We start from the raw sequence: 27,353 nt of genomic DNA, 5'->3' as shown, positions 1-27,353 counted from the left end.
ACTTGATGCCTTGAACTAAGAAATATCTGGCAACAAAAAGAGAGAGTCAAGCTGAGATGTTTATGAAAAAAACAATACTAAATCTCACAAATATATTCTTTAACTGACTTTTAAAAATAAGAAAGTGGGAATAAAGTTAGAACAGAGTAGAGGATACCTGTTTTATTGTTTGTTTCTTGGATGACTTGTTACTATCTACAATCATTCAATCTCTACTTTGTACTTTCAGAAGCTATTTTTTATAATTTAAAGAATTGGGCTAGAAATATGGTAGATACTAGCTAACTATCATTGTGCCATAACTATCACAAGGAAAAATAACTGTTACCTTTCCTTTTTCCTCACCCTCCTTTAATTAGGAATTTCAAAACTCAGCCCTAGGCATTAAATGAAAACATCTGCCATCTTGTACAAGGGCTGATCTTGACTTAATTTCTTTTTTCTCAAAGTGTAAAGAATTACAAATCTCACGAGATTTGTGTTTAGCCGATGTCTTGCCATTGGTTTTTACACATAATATATGTCACATTGTCTCTAAAGAGAATACAGAGATTTGGTTCCTTCTCTATTTTCTGTAGCGAAAATTAATTATTGCATTTAATCTACGTAGGGTAGCATTTTTGGTTTTCATTTCTATCATTATAATTATTGTATGCATTGTATTTTGATTCTCCTGCCTTTACTATATTAGGTTATATGTATTCCCACATTTCTTTGCTTTTGGTTTTGTTTTGTTGTTTATATGATAGGTACTGGATTGGCATGGGATTAATACAGGGAACTCTCAGGTGAGTAAATCAGTTCTAATAATGTGAGTTGCACCTTAATTTTAGAGAATTGTCTAGAATATTGAAGAATTAAATTGCTTGCCAGACTCATTCAGTCATATATAGACATAGAAATTTCCCAAACTATATTTAGCAATACATGTGTAGAAGCAAAGGCAATGGATGGCTGGGATTAATCAAAACTGAAGCTCAGCATGGTTCAATTAGTAATATGATAACAGTGATTCAAGAGAAGAAAATTATATAGAGTTGACCTTGTATACTAATGGGGTCAAGATGGGGAAAAGAGAAGACACTGATTGGTACAGAGAAGGTGCCTAGAGAAAACTAAGTAATTAAAGGATTGGAAGTCAGAGTATGAAGAATAAAATAATGTTGGTTAAGGGAAGGCAGAGCAAGAGGTGGAAATCAAATACAGAGTTTGAGATGAAAGAATTGAGGAAGATTGGGATAAAAGTCAGGTAATAAGAGAAGTATAATGGAGGTTCAATGAAGACCTATAAGGATTTAAAATGCCTGGAATGTGTAGGGTATGACCAAGCATAAGAATGCTCATTATTTAGTGAAAAGTGCAACTCTTTCCCTCCCAAATAGGCTGGAGATCAGGCAGGAGACAAGTACAATATAAATTTTAAGATACAAGTCAGGTCACTACTCACTTCTTCCTTAATATTACTAGAAATTCGAGAGTAAATGGAACATTTGGAGGTAGAAGTAGAACGTGCTTGTTAATAGATGAAGTCATGATCTAAAATTTTATTCTTCCTTCAGTGGACAGTTGCATCAAGAAAGGAAACGTCTGAGTTATAGGAAGATCCCTTCTCACTAGAGGCCCTCCACATAGTAAGAGTGCTTAACAAGAGATGGAAGTTACTTCACTGGCCCCTATCAGCCTTCTTTAAGGGGATTTACAAAACATGAAATACAGTACTACTGTCCATGAAGGTGATATGGTGATGATCAGAGAAAGGCCTCCTAGAGATAATAAGAAATAAGTGTTCTCACAGGAGTCTTTTCTAATAACCTTATCCACAAACAAGTCCTATCTATCTGTGATTATTGAAAGATCAATGTAAAGAAAGAAATTATGTATTATTTGGAATATACTATCAGCATTCAAGACACACCCAAAAAAGAAATAAATGAGACATTTTGGAAGTTGCCTCTGCCTAGCATGAAGTAATAATATACTAGCTGTCAAGACTTTAATTATCCAGACATCTTTGTGTCTTAGCAACTGATTCTATGTAAAGGGAAAAAAAAACAAAGAACAGAATCAATATAATTATATTTCTGTGCTAATTGAAAGATTTGATGACAAGACTAGACAAATTGTATTAAGGAGAATGTGGAGAAGAGAAGGAAGATGGTGACTTAAATTGAGCACACATTGAATTTGAGGCACCATCACTCTATCAACTTAAAGATATCCAAAAGGCAGAAGCAAAGATTCCAACCATAAATGTGAGTCTGAGACTGCTATATAAATTTGGAAGTTGTCTCCAAAAAGGTAACATTTGAAACCATGGAAATGGATGAGATGTAGAAGGGAGATAATAAAGAGAAGAGAAACTAATGAGAACAGAACTGTAGGGAGATATATGCAAGAGTTTAAAGGAGTGTGATTAATCCATTTAATTCAAGACCTACAGCTTTTGAATTCAGTGGTGACTATCATGTTTTGTTTTACCTTTCATATTTTCCTATATCCAATTTTTGAAATTTTATATTTCTTTCTACTTGTTTTCAAATCATACATTTCTCTGTGAAACTTCACCAATACACTAAAAAAGTGACTGATCTCTCTCATGAACTGTGTCTTCACTCTGTAAATCTTTTATTCACATGTTAATCCATCACCCCTATTAGATTATAAATTTCATGTGGGGAGGAACTTCACTTTATTTTACTTTAAACTTTACTTATTGATCATCACTTACTACAGTAAATTGCACATAGTAAAAGTGCTTCATGAATGTTGATTTTGTTGAATGCATGCATGAATGAATGGATGTTGAAGGTAAACTGATGATAAAAATACTAAAATTCATTAAAATCTATGGTGTGCCCCTGATGGTGTACATGTAGAATCTAAGCTAGAACAGAGGAGGGGAATGATGGGGATTGTGTTTACCATATCAGCTACCAAAGGAATTGCTTATTGCCTTTGTTCAGATCTGAAAAAAAAATCTAACCATAATACCAAAACATTATTAAGCCTGCACACATTTCTTGGGTGATAACATTGAGATAAATGTAACTTCAGTATGAAAGTGGAATATCACTCTCAGGAATTCTTTACTTTTTACCTTAACATTTGGGAGAACCACATGGGGAAAAGCTCATAATTCTCTAAACCAAAAATATGTTCATCATGTAGTATAAACATCACATAAAATTATAAATGAAAAAAGACTTAGAAACAACTGTACAAATTAATTAAGATCAAATAACAAGGAAAATCATAAAGATTAATAACTGAAAAAGAACTAATAAAATGTAATAAGTAGAAGATGAAAGTAAAAATGGATTTTTATGCATAGGACTTCTTTGGTAAAAAAATTATATAAATTTTTGAAAGATGATTTTTTTTCTTTAGACATGCTTATAAAAGTAAAATCAGTAAATGCCAGAAAGATGTCTAAGAAACAGAATTCTCTTATTTACCATATGTACTAATTAACCAATTTTAGTCTCTTTTAAAAATAAGGGCATAGAAATTAATTATCACATCTTGCTCCCTCCCTACTTTGTGGTTTTTCTATAAAATGGAAAGGGGCAGCCTTTATATTTTAAGCGTAAACAATATCTCAGGTTTATCTTCCAAACCACAGACAGATCAGATATATGGAACAATGTCTGCATGGCCCTCCCCTCTTTTAACTTTAAATGAGATTTTGTTCACTGCCAATAGCATCAGAGATAAATGCCTCAAAAAACATTGGGAAACTTGCAAAATTTATTGAGTTTTCTCAGCTAATTCATTAGTAGATATCTAAAATATTCAACTCTAATTATATGAGTTATATAGAGAATGAGTCTCTAATAATATAGAAACCAAATTATATGGTCTCTAAAAAGTCTGATGCCACTGGCTATTATTTGTTTACTTTCTCAAGAAAAAAAGCAAAGATTTATGCATGCATATACACATATAAACTCTAATATTCAATATGAAACACACACACAAAAAAAAACTGTGATAATGTTATCAAGCTTACAGATGAATTGTTCAAATTCATTTTAAGCACTTGGACCTTTTTCAGTTTTTGAAAATTTGGTGTTTTATGAATCTTAGTATATATTATTCCTTCTCTTCCAAGCTAGAATCGCTTGGCTTTTCACTATTGATCACTATGAAAGATTGGACTTGTTCTTTCTCCAAATAGAAGTAATTTATCCCTCAACAGGCAATCTGGTAGGCTTCCTGCTCCCAGTAGTGGGCCATATTGATGCCAACCAGTGTTAATACCCAAACTTCATAGCTCACTACTAGAAAAAGGAAGTTGGCACAGGATGAATTTCTGTTTAGTTGAGCCAATGAACACATAGTATGGAGTGCCAACAGGTGTCAGTGAGATTCTTCCTTGATAGAAGGAAAAAAAACAATTGAAATGCTCCATATTTTAAAAAAAAATAATTTGGACTATTGCATGAATTTCCTTATATTTTGTACCTAATCCATTTAAAATGATAAGTAAAGTAGTGAGTCTTGTGGAGAGACTTGTTTAACAAACAAATTGGGAAAGTAAAGAAGGGGATAGTTAGTAAGTGAGGTTAGGGCCCAGAAGTTGTGCCTTGCAAATTAGCTGAAGCATTTAGTATTTTCAATCATTCCAAGTAATTAACTAATCTTCAATTGAAAACAAAAAGTGAATAGCAAAATTATCAAAATCCCTCCAAAGGAAATCTAGAGTAAGGGTATGTTAGCAGGAAAAATGAAATCCTATCTAATAGCACTACCTAGAGATAAGAGTTAGATTATGAAGCTGTCTTTCAAAATAAAAAGAACTTAATGTAATAATTTAAACTTTCTGTTTAATGATCTAACTATTATAATGATGACAAGCCTAGGATTTGGCCATCCCATAGTGACCCTAGTGGTTGTAGACTTTAGTAGAGTCAAGAGAAGCCAAAGAAAAAAAAAAAAGTATTTTGATGGTAATGTGTTGTAATTCATGGGAGCTTTTGGAATACACAGGAGCCACCTAACAGTGGCTGCTGGAGATCCCACCCAGACGTGCAGAATGGATCTCCTTTTGTGAGAGGATGATACAAGGAGACTGAGAGGCAGTTGCTATTCTCTGACCTCTCTCACTGAGAGGCCATTGCATTGTCTGACCTCTCTCCTTTTCCCTCTGCCTCCAATTTATCTCATTCCCAGTCTGCAACACCTGTGTCAGCAAAGTCTGCCTTGCAGTTCTTTCAGATGCTATGATACACAGCTGTGAAGGATCTCGAAATATTTACCTGTCCCTTAACAGTAATGTAAATAAACATTTACTTAAAATGCAAAGAAAAGTTTTAACAATAAAAAGAAAGATCAAGGCTTCAAGTGACAAATATTGTTAACACTCATTTTGCATGTTACAAAATCCCAATGCTTCAAAAAATGTTAAATTTTGTCTTTTCAGTTTGTTTCCCATCTCTGATGATTAACCTGAATTAGTCCAGAATGGTAAACTAGTAGAAAAGGGAGAATAAGTGCATTTCTAATACCAGTTCATCAACAATATATGGAAGGCTGTGCAGAAACTGAATGCATGACTCTCTCCATCTCTCTTGGCATCTAAAAATATTTTGTCTTCCTGTAGAAATGATATCTTTCAAAAGATACTTTCAAAACTTATGCTGAATGTGATTCTCACTCTAAGGGAGAAACTGAAAACAATAGTGGAGAGAAAATTATGAGATTCTTGAGTTCAATCAAATCTTCATCTGAGAATGTATGATAGAGAAATAGTGGAAATCTGGCATCTACACTATATTTGGGAAAATAGATTTTGAAGGGTTCTGCGGAAATAAAGATATGTATTAAAAATCTTCAGTTAGAGTGGATCCCCACCAACTGGAGAATGGCTGAATAAATTACAATATATGAATGTTATAGAATATTATTATTCTGCAAGAAATGACCAGCAGGATGATTTCATAGAGGCTTGGAGAGACCAACATGAACTGATGCTAAGTGTAAGGAGCAGAACCAGGAAATCATTATACACGGCAACAAGACTGTATAACAATCCATTCTGATGGATGTGGCTCTCTTCAACATTGAGATAATTCAAGCCAGTTCCACTTGTGCAGTGTTGAAGAGAGCCATCTCTACCCAGAGAGAAGGCTGTCTGAACTGAGTGTGGATCACAACATAGCATTCTCACTCTCTCTGTTGTTATTTGCTTGTGTTTTGTTTTCTTTTTCAGTTTTTGTTTTTCTTCCTTCTTGATCTGATTTTTCTTATGCAACAAGATAACTGTATAAATATGTATACATAGATTCTATCTAACGTGTTTATTTAACATGTATTAGACTGTCTGCCAGCTAGGGGAGGGGGGAGGACGAAGGAGGGAAAATTTTGAAACAAAAGATTTTCCAAGGGTCAATGTTGGAAAAAATTACCCATTCATATGCTTTGTAAATAAAAAAGCTTTAATAAAAAAAAATAGAAAAAATATTCAGTTATCATAAAGAATGCTCAGAAATGAAATTCCGAAGAGATAAATTAAAACAATTTCAGAGAAGGGGAAAAAGTAGACTTCTCTGAAAATACCTATGTAAATTTAACGGGAACTAATCAACTCAAATTTTAAACAAAAATAATATAGAATAGAGATAATGTAACACATTATAATTAAATATAATCCAATATAATTCAAAAAAGTCTAAATAGAGTAATGCAAGTAATAATAATAATAATAATAATAATAATAATAATAAATCTCTAGAAACTTGTTGAATAGATAGCAATAGAACTTGATCTGGATAGCCAAAAGGAAAAACATAATGCATTTCAAACTCAATGACATAAAGTGGTTAAATTAAAAAATGTTTATAAAAGACATTTTCCCCCAAAGAAAGCTTTTAGGTGAAAAAAAGGAAAGACCATTTGAATAACATAGACACTTGTAAAGAGGCCATTTGAGAAGATACACTCCTTTTGATCTGGAAAAAAATAAGGATTTGAAAAAGGGTTGTACTCTTTATTGGGCCACATTATCTTATGTTAAGATGTTATTAGATAATTTGTCTTATGAAATCCTAACCCCTAATGATGGGAAATCCATAGCAAGGACATGTTTAGAACCTGAACAAAACTTGTTGTGGCTTTTGGAATATCATGAATCATGTAGGATTCAAGTCAGATGCAATAGGGAAACAGGAGTTAACACACAATTCACTTTTGACCAACTAGCAGGTGAAGGTCAGTACAGAGAGAATTCAAAACAGATTTATTATTCCATAACAGTGTATGAGCAAATTTCTAAGGCTGAAATAAAAGCTTGGGGTTCCCTCCCTGGACAGAAAAATGGAGGGGAGACTTTCACAAAAATAGAGCAAGATTCCAATGAACCTTTTGTGGATTTTGTGGGATGTCTGCAAACTGCTGTCAAAAGAACTATTGGAGAAAACGCAGCTATAGAAATAATGACTAGACATTTGGCTATGGAAAATGCCAATGAGATTTGCAAAAGAATTATATGGGGACTAGACAAAGATGCTCCTTTAGAGGAGATCATAAGACGCTGTGCTACAGTGGGTACAAATGCTTATTATACTCAGACTATGATGAACATGGAAAGACAGGGTCCCTCCTGGCAAGGAACTGCTAGAGAAACTCATCAATGTTTTCAATGTGGAAAAGTTGGACATCTAAGAACTGAATGTAGATATGGAAACAGAGTGAGAAGACAGGATGAGAGAAGACCTAAAACACCATGTCCAAAATGGTACAAGGGCTTCCACTGGGCCTCAGAATGCAGATTGACCCAGGGAAATGTGAAGTGGGGCCCAGTTCCAAGATATCAATCAAAAGATAGGTGGGGCATGATGGTAGCTAAGATTACAACCAAAGAGCCTTTAGAAGGTCAGGACTCTGATGTGATGTATCAGTCAACAAGTAATCACATGGAAGAAAGGGATTACCTGATCACTCAGCCAAAAATCAATCAGATAGCAGAAATGGATTACACTTGGGGAGAATAAATGCCTTTTAAGCCAACAGGTCCAGTGCAAACAGCTCCAGTGTAATTTCCAATGATGAGAAGAGATTTAGAAAGTGGTAAATAGAAGGAAATTAGATAGGTTAACTGCTTGGGAGAGAGGGTTTGCTTGTATTTCTTCAGATGGAGAAGGAATCAGATGGGTGCCAACAAGTCATATTCACCTTGTCTATCAGAGAGAGACAGAAAAAGAGAAAACCCTCAAAAGAAAGGAGAAGATCTAAGAAACATCTGACACTGAAAGAGCATCGCTGATTAGGAGATTTTAAAAGAACTTTAAAATCAGCATGGAATTATTGCATTCCCTAACACAAGATGAGACTATTGTAGGATTTTAAAACTTGCAGGAATCATTGGATTCCTGGCACATGAACTAATGGACAATGGATTCCTTTTGGACTATTTCTAAAACTTATGGACATGTATAAATTCTCAATTTGTGATTATTTGATCATGATATTTGTTACACCACTTCTAGCATGTGTTATGTTACTATGTATTTATGTAATTTATGTAATTATGTGTAATAACTCTAATATTGATGGATTTATGCATTCCTGTTTCAAGTGAACCCCTTCAGAAACCCATTAATCTGATTTGATCTCCCATTTCCTCTGACATTTTCACCTCCTTGAGAACTTCCTTGTTCTAAATCAAAAGAAAGGGGGAGATGTTAGGATTTTTACAAGGTGCTAAGTCACTGGAATGAATAGAGACAATTGATTTGATCCTACAAAGAGATATTATGGGCCAGAACTTGAAACAAGGTACTGAGTGGAATTGAGGAAACAGTGATTTAATACTACAACAAATAAGGGTTTCCTAGTGATTGAATGATTGAAGTATACTCAGTGTGCACCATATAAGCAAGAAACTCTCAAGGTAAAAGATACAGAAGCCCACAATCCCACTCTCGGAGGTGGAGTCTGATTCATTACTATGTCTACCTTCCTGCTGGCCTGGGGGCTTTAGATTCAGAGGGATCTGGAGAGAAGATTTGGAAAGAGACAATAAAGTAATTTAACTCCTGGCTGCATTTTGAGGATTACTGGTACTGGAACTAAAACTAAGGCTGCCTCCCCAGAAGCTCCCCAAGAGATCTCCTCCCAGAGAAGGATCACAATCTAGAGACAACAGAACATTACAAGTAGAAATAATTTCAATTTCTTCATCTGAGAATTATCTATTCATATGCTTTGACCATTTATAAATTGGAGATTGGCTTGATTTCTTACAAATTAGAGTCAATTCTCTATATATTTTGAAAATGAGGCCTTTTATTGGAACCTTTGTAAAAATCTTTTTCCCAGTTTATTGTTTCCCTTCTAATCTTCTCTGGATTAGTTTTATTTGTGCAAAAACTTTTCAATTTGATATAATCAAAGTTTTCTACTTTGTGATCAACAATTATTTCTAGTTCTTCTTTGGACATAAATTCATTCCTCTTCCACAGGTCTGAGAGGTAAATTATACTATGTTTCTCTAATTTATTTATAATCTCTTTCTTTATGCCTAGATCATGAAACCATTTTGACCTGACCTTGGTGTACAGTGTTAAGTGTGGGTCAATGCCTATTTTCTTCCATATTAATTTCCAATTTTCCCAGCAATTTTTGTCAAACATTGAGTTCTTATCCCAAAGGCTAGGGTCCTTAGGTTTGTGAAACATTAGATTATTAGAGTTATCAATTATTTTGTCCTTTGGACCTAACCTATACCGCTGATCAACTAGTCTATTTCTTAGCCAATATCAAATGGTTTTGGTAATTGCAGCTTTATAATATAATTTTATATCTGGTACAGCTAGGCCACCTTCATTTATTTTTTTTTCATTAATTCTCTTGAAATTCTTGACATTTTTTTTCCCAAATGAACTTTGTTTTTATTTGTTCTATGTCATTAAAATATTTTTAGGAGTCTGATTGGTATAGTGCTAAATAAATAGATTAGTTTAGGTAGTATTATCATCTTTATTGTATTTGCTCACCCTATCCAAGAGAATTTAATATTTTTCCAATTAGTTAGATTAGACTTAAGTTGTGTGGAAAGTGTTTTGCAGTTTTGCTCATACAGTTTCTGATTTTCCCTTGGCAGATAGATTCTTAAATATTTTATACTATCAGTAGTTACTTTAAATGGAATTTCTTTATGTAACTCTGTTAGATTTTGTTAGTGACATATAAGAATGCTGATGATTTCTGTGGGTTTATTCTGTATCCTGCAATTTTCCTAAAGGTGTGGATTATTTCTAATAGCTTTTTAGTTGAATCTTTGGGGTTCTCTAAGTATACTATCATATCATCAGCAAAGAGTGATAATTTGGTTTTCTCATTATCTACTCTAATTAATTTAATCTCTTTCTCCACTCTTATTGCCAAAGCTAGCATTTCTAATACAATATTGAATAGTAATGGTGATAGTGGCCAACCTTGTTTCTCTCCTGATTTTAATGGGAATGGTTACAATCTTTCCCAATTACAGATGATGCTTATTGATGTTTTTAAATCAAAGCTACAGGTTATTTTAAGGAAATGTCCATTTATTCCTATATTCTCAAGTATTTTTAATAGAAAAGGACGTTGGAATTTTATTAAATGCTTTTTCTGCATCTATTGAGATGATCATATGATTTTTGTTAATTTGGTTACTAATATGGCCAATTATACTGATAGTTTTCCTAATATTGAACCAGCTCTGCATTCCTGGTATAAATCCTACTTGATCATGATGTATTATCCTGGGGATGATTTTATGTAGTCTTTTTGCTAATATCTTAAGATTTCAGCATCAATATTCATTAGGGAGATTGTTCTATAGTTTTGTTGTTGTTGTTGTTGTTTTTTTTGTTTTGTTTTGTTTTTTGTTTTGTTTTGTTTTCTCCATTTTCAACCTATCTGGTTTGGTTAGCAGTACCATGTCTGTGTCATAAAAGGAATTTGGTAGGACTCTTTCACTCCCTATTTTTTCAAATAGTTAATATAACATTGGGGTTAATTGTGCTTTGAATGTTTGGTAGAATTCGCCTGTGAATCCATCTTATCCTGGAGATTTTTTCTTAGGGAGATGATTAATAGTTTGTTCTATTTCTTATTCTGAAATGGGATTATTTAAGCAATTTATTTCCTCCTCTCTTAATCTGGGAAGCCTATATTTTTGGAGGTAGTCATCCATTTCCCTTAGGTTATCAAATTTATTGGCATACTATTGGGCAAAGTAACTCATTATTTCTTTAATTTCCTCTTCATTGGTGGACACTTCATTTTTAAGAGTAACAATCTGATTTTCTCTCTCTGCCTTTTCTAATCAGATTTACCAAAGGTTTATATATTTTATTATTTTTTTTCATAAAACCAATTCTTAGTTTTATTTATTAGTTCAATAGTATTTTTACTTTCAATATTATTAATTTTTCCTTTTAATTTTATAATTTCAAGTTTAGTTTTTGATTGGGGGCTTTTAATTTGTCTTTTTCTAGCTTTTAAAGTTTCAAATGCAATTCATTGATCTTTTCTTTCTCTATTTTCTTTAAGTAAGCCTCTAAAGATATAAAATTTCCCCTTATTACAGCTTTAGCAGCATCCCATAAATTTTGATATGATGTCTCATCATTGTCATTATCTTGAGTGAAACTATTATAAATTGTGTTTATAATTTGCTGTTTCATCCAATCATTCTTTAAGATGAGATTATTTAGTTTCTAATTACTTTTTGGTCTATTTACACCTAACTTTGTGTTGAATGTCATTTTTATTGCATTGTGATCTGAAAAGAAAGCATTTAGTATTTCTGCCTTCCTGTATTTAATTTTGAGACCTTTATGTCCTAATATATGGTCAAATTTTATATAAATTCCATGAACTGCTGAGAAGAAAATATACTCCTATCTGTCACCATTCAATTTTCTCCAAAGATCTATCATACCTATTTTTCTATTTACATCTTTAATTACTTTCTTATTTGTTTTGTGGTTTGATTTATCTAATTCTGAGAGTGCAAGGTTGAGATCTCCCACTACTATAGTTTTGTTGTCTATTTCTTCTTGCAGCTCTCTTAATTTCTCCTTGAGGAAATTAGATTCCATACCACTTGGTGCATATATATTTAGATACCCTTTAGCAAGATATAGTTTCCTTCCTTATCTCTTTTGATTAGATCAATTTTTGCTTTTGCTTGATCTGAGATAAGGATGGATGATAATAGATTCTGCTCCAGGCTTTTACTATTAATCTATATGTATCACCCTAGTTTAAATGTGTTTCCTGTGTTTTGATCCAGTCTGCTGTCCATCTTTGCTTAATGGGAGAGTTCATCCCATTCACATTGACAGTTAAAATAACTAAAATTAGACTTCCGGCCAAGATGATGGCATGGAGACAGACAGCTGCTTGAGCTCTGTGCTTTCTCTCAAGACTTACTTCATGACAAGCCTCAGAGTTAATGCTTCACCAGAAAAGAAACCCGCAAATAATCACCAAGAGAAGACATCCTTGAAATTCTCCAGAGAAGGTCTGTATTTGCTCAGAGGAGGGTCAAACAGACTGGGCTCAGACTGAGGGCAGGCAGCCAGAGTGAGACAGACAGCTCACACAGCTCAGAAGGGAGGGGGGAGAGGTATGATCTCTGCCATTTCTGTGAAAAGGCTTTTACCCCAGTGTGGATGTTCGGTCTTGGCAGCAAGCCAGGAGCAGCAGAGAGGGTGTAAACACCGGAGGTGAAGATTAAAACCCCAGAAAGCCAGCGTCTCTCAGAGCCCGGGGACCCCCAACCCCCACCTGGACTGACTCAGAGCATTCTCAGAGCCTGAGAGCGCAGGCGCAGTGCAGCCATCACTTTCCTGTTAGTGGCTCTCTGCTGCCCTACCCACAGTCTGTAGAGGAAGCCCATTAACACCATCCAGCCCCATCCCCCCCAAAACAGACCTTTTGTTTCTCTTGTCAATTTGTTTTCTTTGATTCTGCTCTTGACAAAATGAACAAAAAATTCAAAAGGGCTCTAACCATTGACAGCTTTTGTATGGAGAGAGTGCAGACTTCAAATACTGAGAAGACTAAAAACAGACTGTCCCCAGAGGAATCCCCTAATGGAGATATGAGCTGCTCCTCAATACAAAAGAATCTCAGAGAGGAAATCAAAAAGGCTCTCACAAGAGAGCTAGAAGAGAAATTGGAAAAGGAAAGGGAAGCTTGGAAAGAGAGCCTGGAGAAGTTATCCAGAGTGGATAAAGAGATCAAATCATTGAGAAATAAAATTAGTAAATTAGAAAAGGCAAACAACTCCGAGGAAAACAGGATTAGTGAATTGGAAAATATAAACAACTCCAAGGAAAACAGGATTAGTGAGCTGGAAAAGGTAAACAACTCCAAGGAAAACAGGATTAATGAGCTGGATAAAGAAATCAGCTCTCTAAAAAATAAAATGGAAAAAAATTCCATAGAAGAAAAAAACTCACTTAAAAACACAATTGGACAATTACAAAAAGATATAAAAAAGTGAGTGAAGAAAATACATCATTGAAAATTAGAATCGAACAAGTAGAAATGAATGACTCAAGGAGAAACCAAGTAGTCAAGCAAAACCAGAGAAATGAAACAATTGAAAAGAATGTTAAGTACCTTATTAGAAAGACAACAGACCTGGAAAACAGATCCAGGAGAGACCATTTGAGAATAATCGGACTCCTTGAAAAATGTGAGGAAAAAAAGAGCTTCGACACTATTTTTGAGGAAATTATCAAAGAGAACTGCCCAGATGTTTTGGAAACAGAGGGTAAAATAGACATTGAAAAAATTCATCAATCACCTACTGAAAGGGACCCTAAAATCAAAACGCCAAGAAATATAGTGGCCAAGTTCAAGAACCATCAGACAAAGGAAAAGATATTGGAAGCTGCTAGAAAAAAATCAATTCAGATATGGAGGAGCCACAATAAGTATAACCCAGGATCTAGCAGCATCTACATTAAAAGAATGAAGGGCCTGGAATATGATATTCCGAAAGGCGAAGGAACTTGGCATGCAGCCAAGAATAACTTACCCAGCAAGAATGAGCATCTTTTTCCAGGGAAGAAGATGGACATTTAACGAAATAAATGAATTCCATCTATTCTTGATGAAAAAACCAGACCTACATAAAAGGTTTGATCTTCAAATACAGAACTCAAGAGATTTCTAAAAAGGTAAAAAGAAATCTTGAGAACTATACTTCTGCCAAAAAAATATGTAAAGAACATATCTACAATTTGTCTTAGAAACTAGAGGTGGAAAGGAAATTATATCATAAAAAAGTATAAAGGGGTGGTACTACATCTCATGAAGAGGCAAAGGTAACCTATTATATCTGAGAGAAAGAAAGGAGGGAGATGAACATAGTGTGCATCAATACACATATTCGATTTATGGTGAAACTTCTTCCACTTCATTGAAAAGTGAAAGGGAAGGAGTAAACTAAGGGGAAGGGAATACAGAAATTTGGAGGAAAAGGGGTAAATTAAGGGGAGGAACGTTAAGGTGGGGGAGGGATCCTAAAAAGGGAGGACTGTGAAAAGCAAGTGGTGTTCACAAGTTTAATACTGGGTAGGGGGGGTAAGAGGGAAGGAAAGGGGAAAAGCATAAGCAGGGATTAATAGGATGGCAAGAAATATAGAATTAGTCCTTCTAAACATAAATGTGAATGGGGCAAACTGCCTCATAAAGAGGAAGCAGTTAGCAGACTGGATTAAAAGTCAGAACCCTACTATATGTTGTTTACAGGAAACACACCTGAAACAGGGTGAGACATTCAAACTAAAAGTCAAAGGGTGGAGCAGAATCTACTATGCTTCAAGTGAAGCCAAAAAAGCAGGAGCAGCCAACCTCATCTCAGATCAAGCAAAAACAAAAATTGATCTAATTAAAAGAGATAAGGAAGGGCATTATATCCTGCTAAAGGGCAGCATCAATAATGAAGCAGTATCAATATTAAACATGTATGCACCAAGTAGTGCAACATCTAAATTCTTAAAAGAGAAATTAAGAGAGCTGTAAGAAGAAATAGATAGCAAAACTATAATAGTGGGAGATCTCAACCTTGCACTCTCAGAATTAGATAAATCAAACCACAAAATAAATAAGAAAGAAGTCAAACAGGTAAATAGAATACTAGAAAAGTTTGATATGATAGATCTTTGGCAAAAGCTAAATGGAGACAGAAAGAAGTATACTTTCTTCTCAGCAGTCCAAGGAACCTATACAAAAATTGATCATATACTAGGGAATAAAAACCTCAATATCAAATGCAGTAAGGGAGAAATAGTAAATGCATCGTTTTCTGACCACAATGCAATCAAAATTACATTTAATAAAAAGCCAGGGGAAAATAGACCAAAAAATAATTGAAAACTAAATAATCTTATACTAAAGAATGATTGGGTAAAACAGCAAATCATAGACATAATTAATAACTTCACTCAAGAAAATGACAATAATGAGACATCATACCAAAATGTGTGGGATACAACCAAAGCAGTAATAAGAGGAAGTTTTATATCTCTACAGGCCTACTTGCATAAAATAGAGAAAGAGAGGGCCAACAAATTGGGCTTACAACTAAAATTGCTAGAAAAGGAACAAATTAAAAACCCCCAGACAAACACAAAACTTGAAATTCTAAAAATAAAAGGAGAGTTTAATAAAATTGAAAGTAAAAAACTATTGAATTAATTAATAAAACTAAGAGTTGGTCCTATGAAAAAACCAACAAAATAGACAAACCCTTAGTAAACCTGATTAAAAAAAGGAAAGAAAAAAAAGCAAATTGTTAGTCTTGAAAATGAAAATGGTGAACTCACCCCTAATGAAGAAAAAATTAGAACAATAGTTATGAACTACTTTGCTCAACTTTATGCAGATAAATTTAATAACTTAAATGAAATGGAATAATACCTTCAAAAATATAGCTTGCCCAAATTAACAGAGGAAGAAATCTAAATAGTCCCATCTCAGAAAAAAAATAGAACAAGCTATTAACCAACTTCCTAAGAAAACGTCCCCAGGACCAGATGGATTTACAGGTGAATTCTACCAAACATTTAAAGAACAACTAACTCCAATGCTATGTAAACTGTTTGACAAAATAGGGATTGAAGGAGTCCTACCAAATTTCTTCTATGACACAGACATGGTACTGATACCTAAACCAGATAGATCAAAAACTGAGAAAGAAAACTATAGACCAATTTCCTTAATGAATATTGATGCTAAAATCTTAAATAAGATATTAGCAAATAGACTTCAGAAAATCACCCCCAGGATAATACACTATGACCAAGTAGGATTTATACCAGGAATGCAGGGCTGGTTTAATATTAGGAAAACTATTAGTATAATTGACCATATTAATAATCAAATTAATAAAAACCATATGATCATCTCAATAGATGCAGAAAAAGCATTTGACAAAATCCAACATCCATTCCTACTAAAAACGCTTGAGAGTATAGAAATAAATGGACTATTCCTTAAAATAATAAGGAGCATATATTTAAAACCTTCAGTAAACATCATATGTAATGGTGATAAACTAGAACCTTTCCCTGTAAGATCAGGAGTGAAACAAGGTTGCCCACTATCACCATTACTATTCAATATAGTACTAGAAACTCTAGCCTCGGCAATAAGAGCTGAGAAAGAGATTCAAGGAATTAGAGTAAGAAATGAGGAAATCAAATTATCACTTTTGACAGATGACATGATGGTATACTTAGAGAACCTCAAAGGCTCTGCTAAAAAGCTATTAGAAATAATTCCAAATTTTAGTAAAGTGGCAGGATACAAAATAAATCCACATAAATCCTCAGCATTTTTATACATTACCAACACAATCCAACAGCAAGAGATACAAAGAGAAATCCCATTCAAAATAACGGTCAATAGTATAAAATATTTGGGAATATATCTACCAAAGGAAAGTCAGGAATTATATGAGCAAAATTACAAAACACTTGCCACAAAAATAAAGTCCGATTTAAATAATTGGAAAGACATTCAGTGCTCTTGGATAGGCTGAGCGATTATAATTAAGATGACAGTACTCCCTAAACTAATCTATTTATTTAGTGCTATACCAATTAGACTTCCAAGAAACTATTTTAATAACCTAGAAAAAATAATAACAGAATTCATATGGTACAACAAAAGGTCAAGAATTTCAAGGGAAGTAATGAAAAAAAAAATTAAGTGAAGGTGGTCTAGCTGTACCTGATCTAGAACTGTATTATAAAGCAACAGTCACCAAAACCATTTGGTATTGGCTAAGAAATAGACTAGTTGATCAGTGGCATAGGTTAGGTACACAGGGCAAGATAGTGAATAAAAATAGCAATCTAGTGTTTCACAAACCCAAAGATCCCAAATTTTGGGATAAGAATTCATTATTTGACAAAAACTGCTGGGAAAACTGGAAATTAGTATGGCAGAAACTTGGCATGGACCCACATTTAACACCACATACTAAGATTAGATCAAAATGGGTCCAAGATTTAGGCATAAAGAACGAAATCATAAATAAATTGGAGGAACAGGGGATGGTTTACCTCTCAGACTTGTGGAGGAGGAAGGAGTTTGTGTCCAAGGGAGAACTAGAGACCATTATTGATCACAAAATAGAAAATTTTGATTACACCAAATTAAAAAGTTTCTGCACAAAAAAAACTAATGCAAACAAGATTAGAAGGGAAGTAACAAATTGGGAAAACATTTTTACAGTTAAAGGTTCTGATAAAGGCCTCATCTCCAAAATATACAGAGAATTGACTTTAATTTATAAGAAATCAAGCCATTCTCCAATTGATAAATGGTCAAAGGATATGAACAGATAATTTTCAGATGATGAAATTAAAACTATTTCCACTCATATGAAAGAGTGTTCCAAATCACTATTGATCAGAGAAATGCAAATTAAGACAACTCTGAGGTATCATTACACACCTGTCAGATTGGCTAAGATGACAGGAACAAATAACAATGAATGTTGGAGGGGCTGTGGGAAAACTGAGACACTGATGCATTGTTGGTGGAGTTGTGAAAGAATCCAACCATTCTGGAGAGCAATCTGGAATTATGCCCATAATGTTATCAAAATGTGCATACCCTTTGACCCAGCCATACTACTACTGGGCTTATATCCCAAAGAAATATTAAAGAAGGGAAAGGGACCTGTATGTGCCAAAATGTATGTGGCAGCCCTTTTCATAGTGGCTAGAAGCTGGAAGATGAATGCATGTCCATTAATTCGAGAATGGTTGGGTAAATTATGGTATATGAATGTTATGGAATATAATTGTTCTGTAAGAAATGACCAACAGGAGAAATACAGAGAGTCTTGGAAAATCTTACATGAACTGATGCTAAGTGAAACGAGCAGAACTAGAAGATCATTATACACTTCAACAATGAAGTACTAGACTGTATGAGGATGTATTCTGATGGAAGTGGATATCTTCAATATATAGAAGAGCTAATCCAATTCCAATTGATCAATGATGGACAGAATCAGCTACATCCAGAAAAGGAACACTGGGAAATGAGTGTAAACTGTTATTTTTACCTTCTGAATCCAATTCTTCCTTTGCAACAAGAAATTCGGTTCTAAACACATATATTGTATCTAGAATATATTATAATATATTTAACATGTATAAGACTGCCTGCCGTCTGGGGTAGGGGGTTGGGGGAGGAAGAAAAAAAAAAAACTTACTAAAATTACTGTATTTCCTGACATCATGTTATCCCCAGATTATGCTTTTTTCCTTGTCCCCCTTGAATCCCTTCCCCAGTATTAAACTTATGAGCCCCACTTGTATCACGCAGCCCTCCCTCTTTAGTATCCCTTCCTCTTCCCTTTAAATCCCTTTCCCTTTCTTGTTCCCTTTCCTTAGTACTATTTTCCTTTTCCCTCTTCCTCTCCCCATTTTTAATGAGGTGAGAGAGGATTTTCTGTAAAACCAATTTGTCAATTATTTTCTCTTTGAGCCAATTTTGATGAGAGTAAGGTTCACACAATGTTCCTCCCCCTCTCTAACTTCCCTCAGCTATGATAGGTTTTCTTTGCCTCTTTGTGGGATGTAATTTCCCTCTTTTAATCTCCCCTTTCCCCTTTTTCTGACACTATCCCATTTCCATTTCTACTTCCTTTTTTTTGTTATATCAATAAAATCAAATTTTACTTGTTTTCTTAGTGTATATCCACAACAGAAATACAGTTCTCAAGAGTTCCTTTTACTTTTTTTTGCTTCTCTTGAGTCTTATGATTGGAGATTCAATTTTTTGTTTAGGGCTCGTTTTTTTTTTCCTTAGAAACATATGGAATTCATCTGTTTCATTAGATGTACATCTTCTTCCATGGAAGAAAATTCTAAACTTAGCTGGGTAGTTTATTCTTGGCTGCATTCCAAGTTCATTTACCTTTTGGAATATCAGATTCCAGGCCCTTTGATCCTTGAATGTAGAGGCAGCCAGATCTTGAGTGACCCTTATTGTGGCACCTTGGTATTTGAATTGCTTTTTTCCTGGTTGCTTGTAATATATTTTTCTTAGTCTGATAATTTGGCCACAATGTTCTGTGGAGTTTTTTTTTTTGTTGTTGTTGTTGTTGTTGTTGTTTTTTTTTAGTGTCTTTTTCAGGTGTTCAATGAATTCTTTCAATGCCTATTTTGCCTTCTGATTCTATTACCTCTGGTCATTTCTCTTTGATGATTTCCTGTAAAATAGAATCTAGGCTCTTTTTTTTCATCATAATATTCGAGAAGTCAAATAATCCTCAGATAATCTTTCCTAGATCTATTTTCCAGGTCTGTCATTTTGGCACGTAGATATTTGACATTTTTCTCCAGATTTTCATTTTTTTTTTTTTTTTTTGTTTTGCTTGACTGATTCTTGGTGTCTCAATTAATCATTCATTTCTATTTGTTCAGTTCTGATTTTTGATGAGTTATTTTCTTCATTAGCTTTTTTTGTTTTTTACTTCTTTTTGTATATGTCCAATTGAGTTTTTAAATGAGTTGTTTTGTTCTATGGAATTTTTTTCCATTTCACTAAATTTGTTTTTTAGTGAGTTATTTTCTTTTTCCAATTCACAGATCCTACTTTCCTATGATTACTTTACCTTTTCCAATTCCCTAATTCTGTTTCCCTGCACTTCCTGTGAATTATTTGCCTTTCCAATTCACATTTCAGGAGCTCTCTTGCATAGCTTCTCTTTCCTTTCCCCATTTTTCTTCTAATTCTCTTGAGATTTTTAATAGTCTCTCTAGGAGAACGTTATTTGGGGTATTGCCTGGAGGCTGTCTACTGTTAGTCTCCTTGGGATTGGAAACCCTCTCTCTTTCTATATAGAAGCTATCAATAATTTTCTTCATTTTTTAACTCATTTTTTTAAAAAGCCTTCAAGGCAGGGAGGTTACCAGCTTCCTCTGCAGAGCAAGGATGGGTATATGGACAGTAACTGTCCTCTCAGTGGGCTGCAAGGAATGGCTGAACTGCAGCAGGGCTCTGGAAGAGCTCCACATGGAAGTGAGTAGGCCTGGGTATCAAGAGCCGGGCTGTATAAGTGTCCTGCCAAGAGCCCCTATGTGAAGATTAGCGACCACCTTGGGGCTAGAGGTTAAGCAGCAAAAGTATCACTGCCCCCAAAAAATGCCTGCTTTGAGTATTAGCAGTCGCCCTATCCCTCACCACACAGGAAGTGTCCCTGCCTGGGTAGTGTAGTTGAGTTGGGGAAATTCCATTACCACAGGCCGAACCTCTCACTGTGCATATGAAAGGCTGCTCTGGGCTGTGCCGCTGCTGTGTGTGACTGCTCCCCAACAAGAGTCCCAGCTGCAAAATGCCATGAAGGGCTGTTTTATGGTCTGTGCTGAGTCACTTCCAATCCTGGATGGGCACAGTGTGATTCTCTCAGGCTCTGGGATCCCTCAGTGTACCCACTACCCTAAGCTCCAACTTCTCTGCTAGTCTACAACTTTGTAACCAAAGCAAAACAGTCAGGCTATGGCAGAGAACTCTATGTAAACCTTCCAACCACAGAGGCCACCCCAGTCCTGATTATATCTCTGCCCTGAGCCAGTCTACTTCCATCACCTGAGGTCAAACCTTTTCTGGCAATTTTCCAGATTCTCTTTGGCTGGTAAGTTGTTGTACTTCAATCTTCATGGATTTTACCAGTCAAGCACTATTTTGAGGCTTAATTAAATACTTGGTAGTGAGGAAATGGGAGAGCTTAAAAAATCCCCTGTGGCTTCTCTGCCATCTTGGCTCTATCACCTGGTATTTACTTTGAATGGAATTTCTCTTTGGAACTCTAACTGTTGGATTTTGTTAGTGATATATAAGAATGCTGATGACTTATGTGGGTTTATTTTTTATCCTGCAACTTTGCTAAAGGTGTGGATTATTTCTAATAGCATTTTAGTAGAATCTCTGGGGTTCTCTAAGTATACCATCTATGATTCTTGAACTTTTGTTTTTCAATATGAACTTTGTTGTTATTTTTTCTAGGTCATTAAAATAGTTTTTTGGGAGTCTGATTGGTATAGCACTAAATAAATTGATTAGTTTAGGTAATATTATCATCTTTTACTATATTTACTATATTACTATCCAAGAGAATTTAATACTTTTCCAATTGGTTAGATCAGACTTAATTTGTGTGGAAAGTGTTTTGTAGTTTTGCTCATATAGTTCCTGATTTTCCCTTGACAGATAGATTCCTAAATATTTTCTACTGTTTATAGTTACTTTAAATGGAATTTCTCTTTATAACTCTAAGTACTGGATTTTGTTAGTGATATATAAGAATGCTGATGATTTATGTGGGTTTATTTTATATCCTGCAACTTTGCTAAAGGTGTGAATTATTTCCAATAGCTTTTTAGTAGAATCTCTGGGGTTCTCTAAGTGTACCATCATATCATCAGCAAAGAGTGAAAATTTGGTTTCCTCATTACCTACTCCAATTCATTTAATCTCTTTCTCAACTGTTATTGCCAAAGCTAGCATTTCTAATAGAATATTGAATAATAATGGTGATAGTGGGCAACCTTGTTTCACTCCTGATATTACTGGGAATGATTCCATTTTATCCCCATAATATATGATGCTTATTGATGGTTTTAAATAGATGTTACTGATTATTTTAAGGAAAGGTCCATTTATTCCTATACTCTCAAGTGTTTTTAATAGGAATGGATGCTGGATTTTATCAAATGCTTTTTCTGCATCTATTGAGATGATCATATGGTTTTTGTTATTTTGGTTATCGATATGGCCAATTATACTGATAGTTTTCCTAATATTGAACCAGCCCTGCATTCCTGGTATAAATCCAACTTGGTCATGGTGTATTTTCCTGGGAATGATTTTCTGTAATCTTTTTGCTAATATTTTATCCAATATTTTTGCATCAATCTTCATTAAGGAGATTTGTCTATAGATTTCTTTCTCTGTTTTCAACCTACCTGGTTTAGGTATCAGTACCATGTCTGTGTCATAAAAAGAATTTGGTAGGACTCCTTCATTCCCTATTTTTTCAAATAGTTTATATAACATTGGTGTTAATTGTTCTTTAAATGTTTGGTAGAATTCACATGTAAATCCATCTGGTCCTGGGGATTTTTTCTTAGGAAGTTGATTAATAGCTTGTTCTATTTCTTTTTCTGAAATGAGACTATTTAAGCAATTTACTTCCTCCTCTATTAATCTAAGAAGCTTATATTTTTGGAAGTAGTCATCCATTTCCCTTAGCTTATCAAATTTATTGGCATAAAGTTGGGCAAAGTAACTACTTATTATTGCTCTAATTTCGTCTTTATTGGTGGAAACTTCTCCTTTTCATCTTTAAGACCAACAATTTCATGTTGTTTTTTCTTTTTTCTTAAGTTATCAAATTTATTGGCATAAAGTTGGGCAAAGTAACTCCTTATTATTTCTCTAATTTCCTCTTCATTGGTGGAAAGATCCCCCTTTTCATTTGTAAGACTATCAATTTGATTTTCCTCTTTCTTTTTTTTGATCAAATTTACCAAAGGTTTATCTATTTTATTGGCTTTTTCATAAAACCAACTCTTGGTTTTATTTATTAATTCAATAGTTTTTTTTACTTTCAATTTTATTGATTTCTCCTTTTAATTTTTGTATTTCAAGTTTAATTTTTGGTTGGGGGTTTATAATTTGGTCTTTTTCTAGCCTTTTAAGTTGTAAGCCCAATTCGTTATTCTTCTCTTTCTCTATTTTCTTCAAATAAGCCTCTAAAGATATAAAATTTCCCCTTATAACTGCTTTAGCTGCATCCCAAAGATTTTGATATGATGTCTCATCATTGTCATTATCTTGGGTGAAATTGTTAATTGTTTCTATAATTTGCTCTTTTACCCAGTCATTCTTTAAAATGAGATTATTCAGTTTCCAATTACTTTTTGGTCTATTTACCCCTAACTTTTTTACTGAATGTAGCTTTTATTGCATTGTGATCTGAGAAGAAGGCATTTATTATTTCTGCCTTCCTACATTTAATTTTGAGATCTTTATGTCCTAATATATGGTCAATTTTTGTATAGGATCCATGAACTGCTGAGAAGAAAGTATATTCCTTTCTATTGCCATTCAGTTTTCTCCAAAGGTCTATCATACCTAGTTTTTCTAATATTCTATTTACTTTTTTAATTTCTTTCTTGTTTGTTTTGTGGTTTGATTTGTCTAAATCTGGGAGTGCAAGGTTGAGATCTCCCACTATTATAGTTTTACTGTCTATTTCTTCTTGCAGTTCTCTTAACTTTTCCTTTAGAAAGTTAGATGCTATACCACTTGGTGCATATATGTTTAGTATTGATATGGTTTCATTATTTATGCTACCTTTCAGCAGGATATAGTTTCCTTCCTTATCTTTTTTAACGAGATCTACTTCTGCTTTTGCTTGATCTGAGATAAGGATAGCTACCCCTGCTTTTTTGGCTTTACCTGAAGCATAATAGGCTCTGTTCCAACCTTTTACCTTTATTCTGTATGTATCTCCCTGCTTTTAGTGTGTTTCCTGTAGGCAACATATTGTAGGGTTCTGCTTTTTGATCCAATCTGCTATCCGTCTCCGTTTGATGGGATCGTTCATCCCATTTACATTTACAGTTAAAATTACTAATTCTGTATTTCCTGCCATTGTATTATCCCCAGATTATGCTTTTTTCCCTTGACCCCCCTGATCCCCCTCCCCGATATTTAATTTACAGACCCCCCTTGTGATGTGCAACCCTCCTCTTTTTTTTTTTTTTTTTTTTTTTTTTAGGATCCCTCCCCCCTCCCTCCAAGTCCCTTCACTTATTCTCCTTTTCCTTTTCCCTTTTCCTCTCCCCCCTTTTAATGAGGTGAGAGAAAATTCTCTGAAAAACAAATATGTTAATTATTTACTCTTTGAGCCTCTCCTGATGAGAGTAAGATTCACACAATGATTCTCCCCCTCACTAAGTTCCCTCAGATATGGTGTATTTTCTATGCCTCTTCCTGGGATGTAGTTTCCCTCTTTTTATCATTCCTTCCCCTTTTTCTGAACCGACCTCCTTCCCTTTACTACACCCCCCTTTTTTTCTTTTATATCAGTAAAATCAAATTATCCTTGAGTATTTTTTTATATACCCACAACAGAGTTACAGTTCTCAAGGGTTCTGTGTACCTTTTTCTGTTTCTCTTCAGTCTTGTGGATGTAGATCAAAGTTTTTGTTTAAGTCTGGTTTTTTTCTTAGAAACATATAGAATTCCTCTGTTTCATTGAATAACCATCTTCTTCCATGGAAAAAGATGCTAAACTTAGCTGGATAGTTCATTCTTGGTTGCAGTCCTTGATCTTTTGCCTTACGGAATATCAGGTTCCAGGCCCTTCTATCTTTTAATGTGGAGGCAGCCAGATCTTGGGTGACCCTTATTGTGGCACCTTGGTATTTAAATTGTTTTTTTCTAGCTGCTTGCAGGATTTTCTCCTTTGTGTGGTAATTCTGCAGCTTAGCCACTATATTCCGTGGTGTTCTTTTTTTAGGGTCTATTTCAGAAGGAGTTCGATGAATTCTTTCCACATCTACTTTCCCCTCTGTTTCTATTATCTCTGGACAGTTCTCTTTGATAATTTCCTGTAAAATAGAATCTAGGCTCTTTTTTTGGTCATAGTTTTCTGGAAGTCCAATAATCCGCAGATTATCTCTCCTAGATCTATTTTCCAGGTCTATAGATTTTCCCAGTAAGTATTTGACGTTGTTCTCCAGCTTCTCATTTTTTTTGTTTTGTTTGACTGATTCTTGGGTTCTCTGTGAGTCATTCATTTCTATTTGTTCCATCCTGACTTTTAAGGAGTTATTTTCTTTTTTCACAGTTTTTAGTTCTTTTTGTAAATGCCCAATTTCGTTTTTAAATGAATTATTTTGCTCTATTGAATTTTTTTCCATTTCCCTAATTTTTTTTTGAGAATTATTTTCTTTTTCCAATTCAGAAATTCTATTTTCTTGAGACTTTTTTATCTTTTCCAATTCAGAAATCCTACTTTCCTGTGTTTTTTTAACCTTTTCTAATTCATAAATTTTGTTTCCCTGCATCTCCTGTGAATTCTTTATTTTTTCCAACTCCAATTTCAGGACGTTGTTATTCTCTATCATAGCTTCCCTTTCCTTTCCCCATTTTTCTTCAATCTCCCTCAATTTTTTAAGAGTTTCTTCTAGGAGAGAGTTATGTGAGGGGGGCAGGGATCGTTCCCCTTTGGGTTGTTATCTGCTGACTCTCTGCTGTTAACTTCCTCAGGGTTGGATACCCGCTCTTTCTCTGTATAGAAGGAATCTATAGTTTTTCTAGCTTTTTTGCTCATATTTAAAAAAAATCTTTTTGGGGTCTGTCCCTGGGGTAGGAAATTATTTATTTACTTCTTTACCAGCTTCCTCCCAGACCAGATGGATGCAGAGGCTCCTGCGCCTGAGCTAAAATAGAGCTCTGGGAGAGAGTTCCCCACCCCCTCCCTGGAAGTGCCTGAGAGGTGATTAGCACTGCTGTGCTTCGAGGGTGTAGAATAGTAAAGGCAGCACAAAGCCCAGCCTATGTGTCCGGGTGGGGAGTGGATGTCTGCAGCAGGTGACGTGAAAAGCCCCTGTGCTCAAACTGGAAGTGTCTGCCAGAAACCGCGGTCCCTAGTTCAAAGGTTCCGCTTCTCTGGGACTTCCTGGAGCTGAGTTCCACTCCCTCCAGCTAAACTAGGCAGATTGTGTTGCCTTGGGCCGTATCCACCCACTTGTCAATCTCTTAACTATTCTCAGGTGGTAGCTGAGGCCACACCCCCTGGTGCAGAGATCTGCTGAGTCACCTCCAGGGTCCGGGGGAAAATCTAATCTGAGTTTTAAAATATTTTGGCTTTCTCTTCTGAACTGCTAAATAATTAGCAGAGAAGAGCTAACAGCCTGTGCCAGATTCCTTTACCTCAGTGGCTTCTCTGAGCCCAGAGCCCTTCCCAGCGCAATGGGCGCAGTGTGCCACTACACCACCGTCTGTGCTGGTCTCTCTTATTCCTCCCCCGGGGAACTGACCTTTCCTGTTGAAACTCCAGATTCTCTTCAGCTGGTAAGTCGTGCTTCCAGTCCTTATGGTATCTATCAGTCCTGAGCTAATTCTGAGACTTAATTTATCTAATTGGTTGTGAGGGAGTGAGGACGTTCACAGAGACGTGTGTTTCTTCTCCGCCATCTTGGCTCCGCCCCCCCTTTTTTCTTTTTTCTAATCAGATTTACCAAGGGTTTATATATTTTGTTGTATTTTTCATAGAACCAACTCTTAGTTTTATTAATTAATTCAATAGTGGTTTTTTTAACTTTCAATATTATTAATTTCTCTTTTTAATTTTAGAATTTCAAGTTTAGTATTTCATTGGGGGTTTTTTAATTTGGTATTTTTCTAGCTTTTTAAGTTGTAAGCCCAATTCATTGATCTTCTCTTTCTCTATTTTATTCAAGTAAGCCTCTAAATATATAGAATTCTCCCTTATTATTGCTTTGGCTGCATCACACAAATTTTGGTATGATGTCTCATTTTTGTCATTATCTTTGGTGAAATTATTAATTGTGCCTATAATTTTCACTTACACCCAATCATTCTTTAAGATGAGATTATTTAGTTTTTAATTAATTTTTGGTTTATTTACCCCATACTCTTTTTTGAATGTAGTTTTTATTGCATTGTGATCTGCAAACAATGCATTAACTATTTCTGCCTTCCTACATTTAATTTTGCGGTCTTTATGTCTTAATATGTGGTCAAATTTTTATAGGTACTATGAACTGTTGAGAAGAAAGTGCACT

Source organism: Sminthopsis crassicaudata, chromosome 1, assembly GCF_048593235.1.
Source record: "Sminthopsis crassicaudata isolate SCR6 chromosome 1, ASM4859323v1, whole genome shotgun sequence".
Classification (NCBI taxonomy): Eukaryota; Metazoa; Chordata; class Mammalia; order Dasyuromorphia; family Dasyuridae; genus Sminthopsis; species Sminthopsis crassicaudata.
This window is presented reverse-complemented; position numbering follows the sequence as displayed.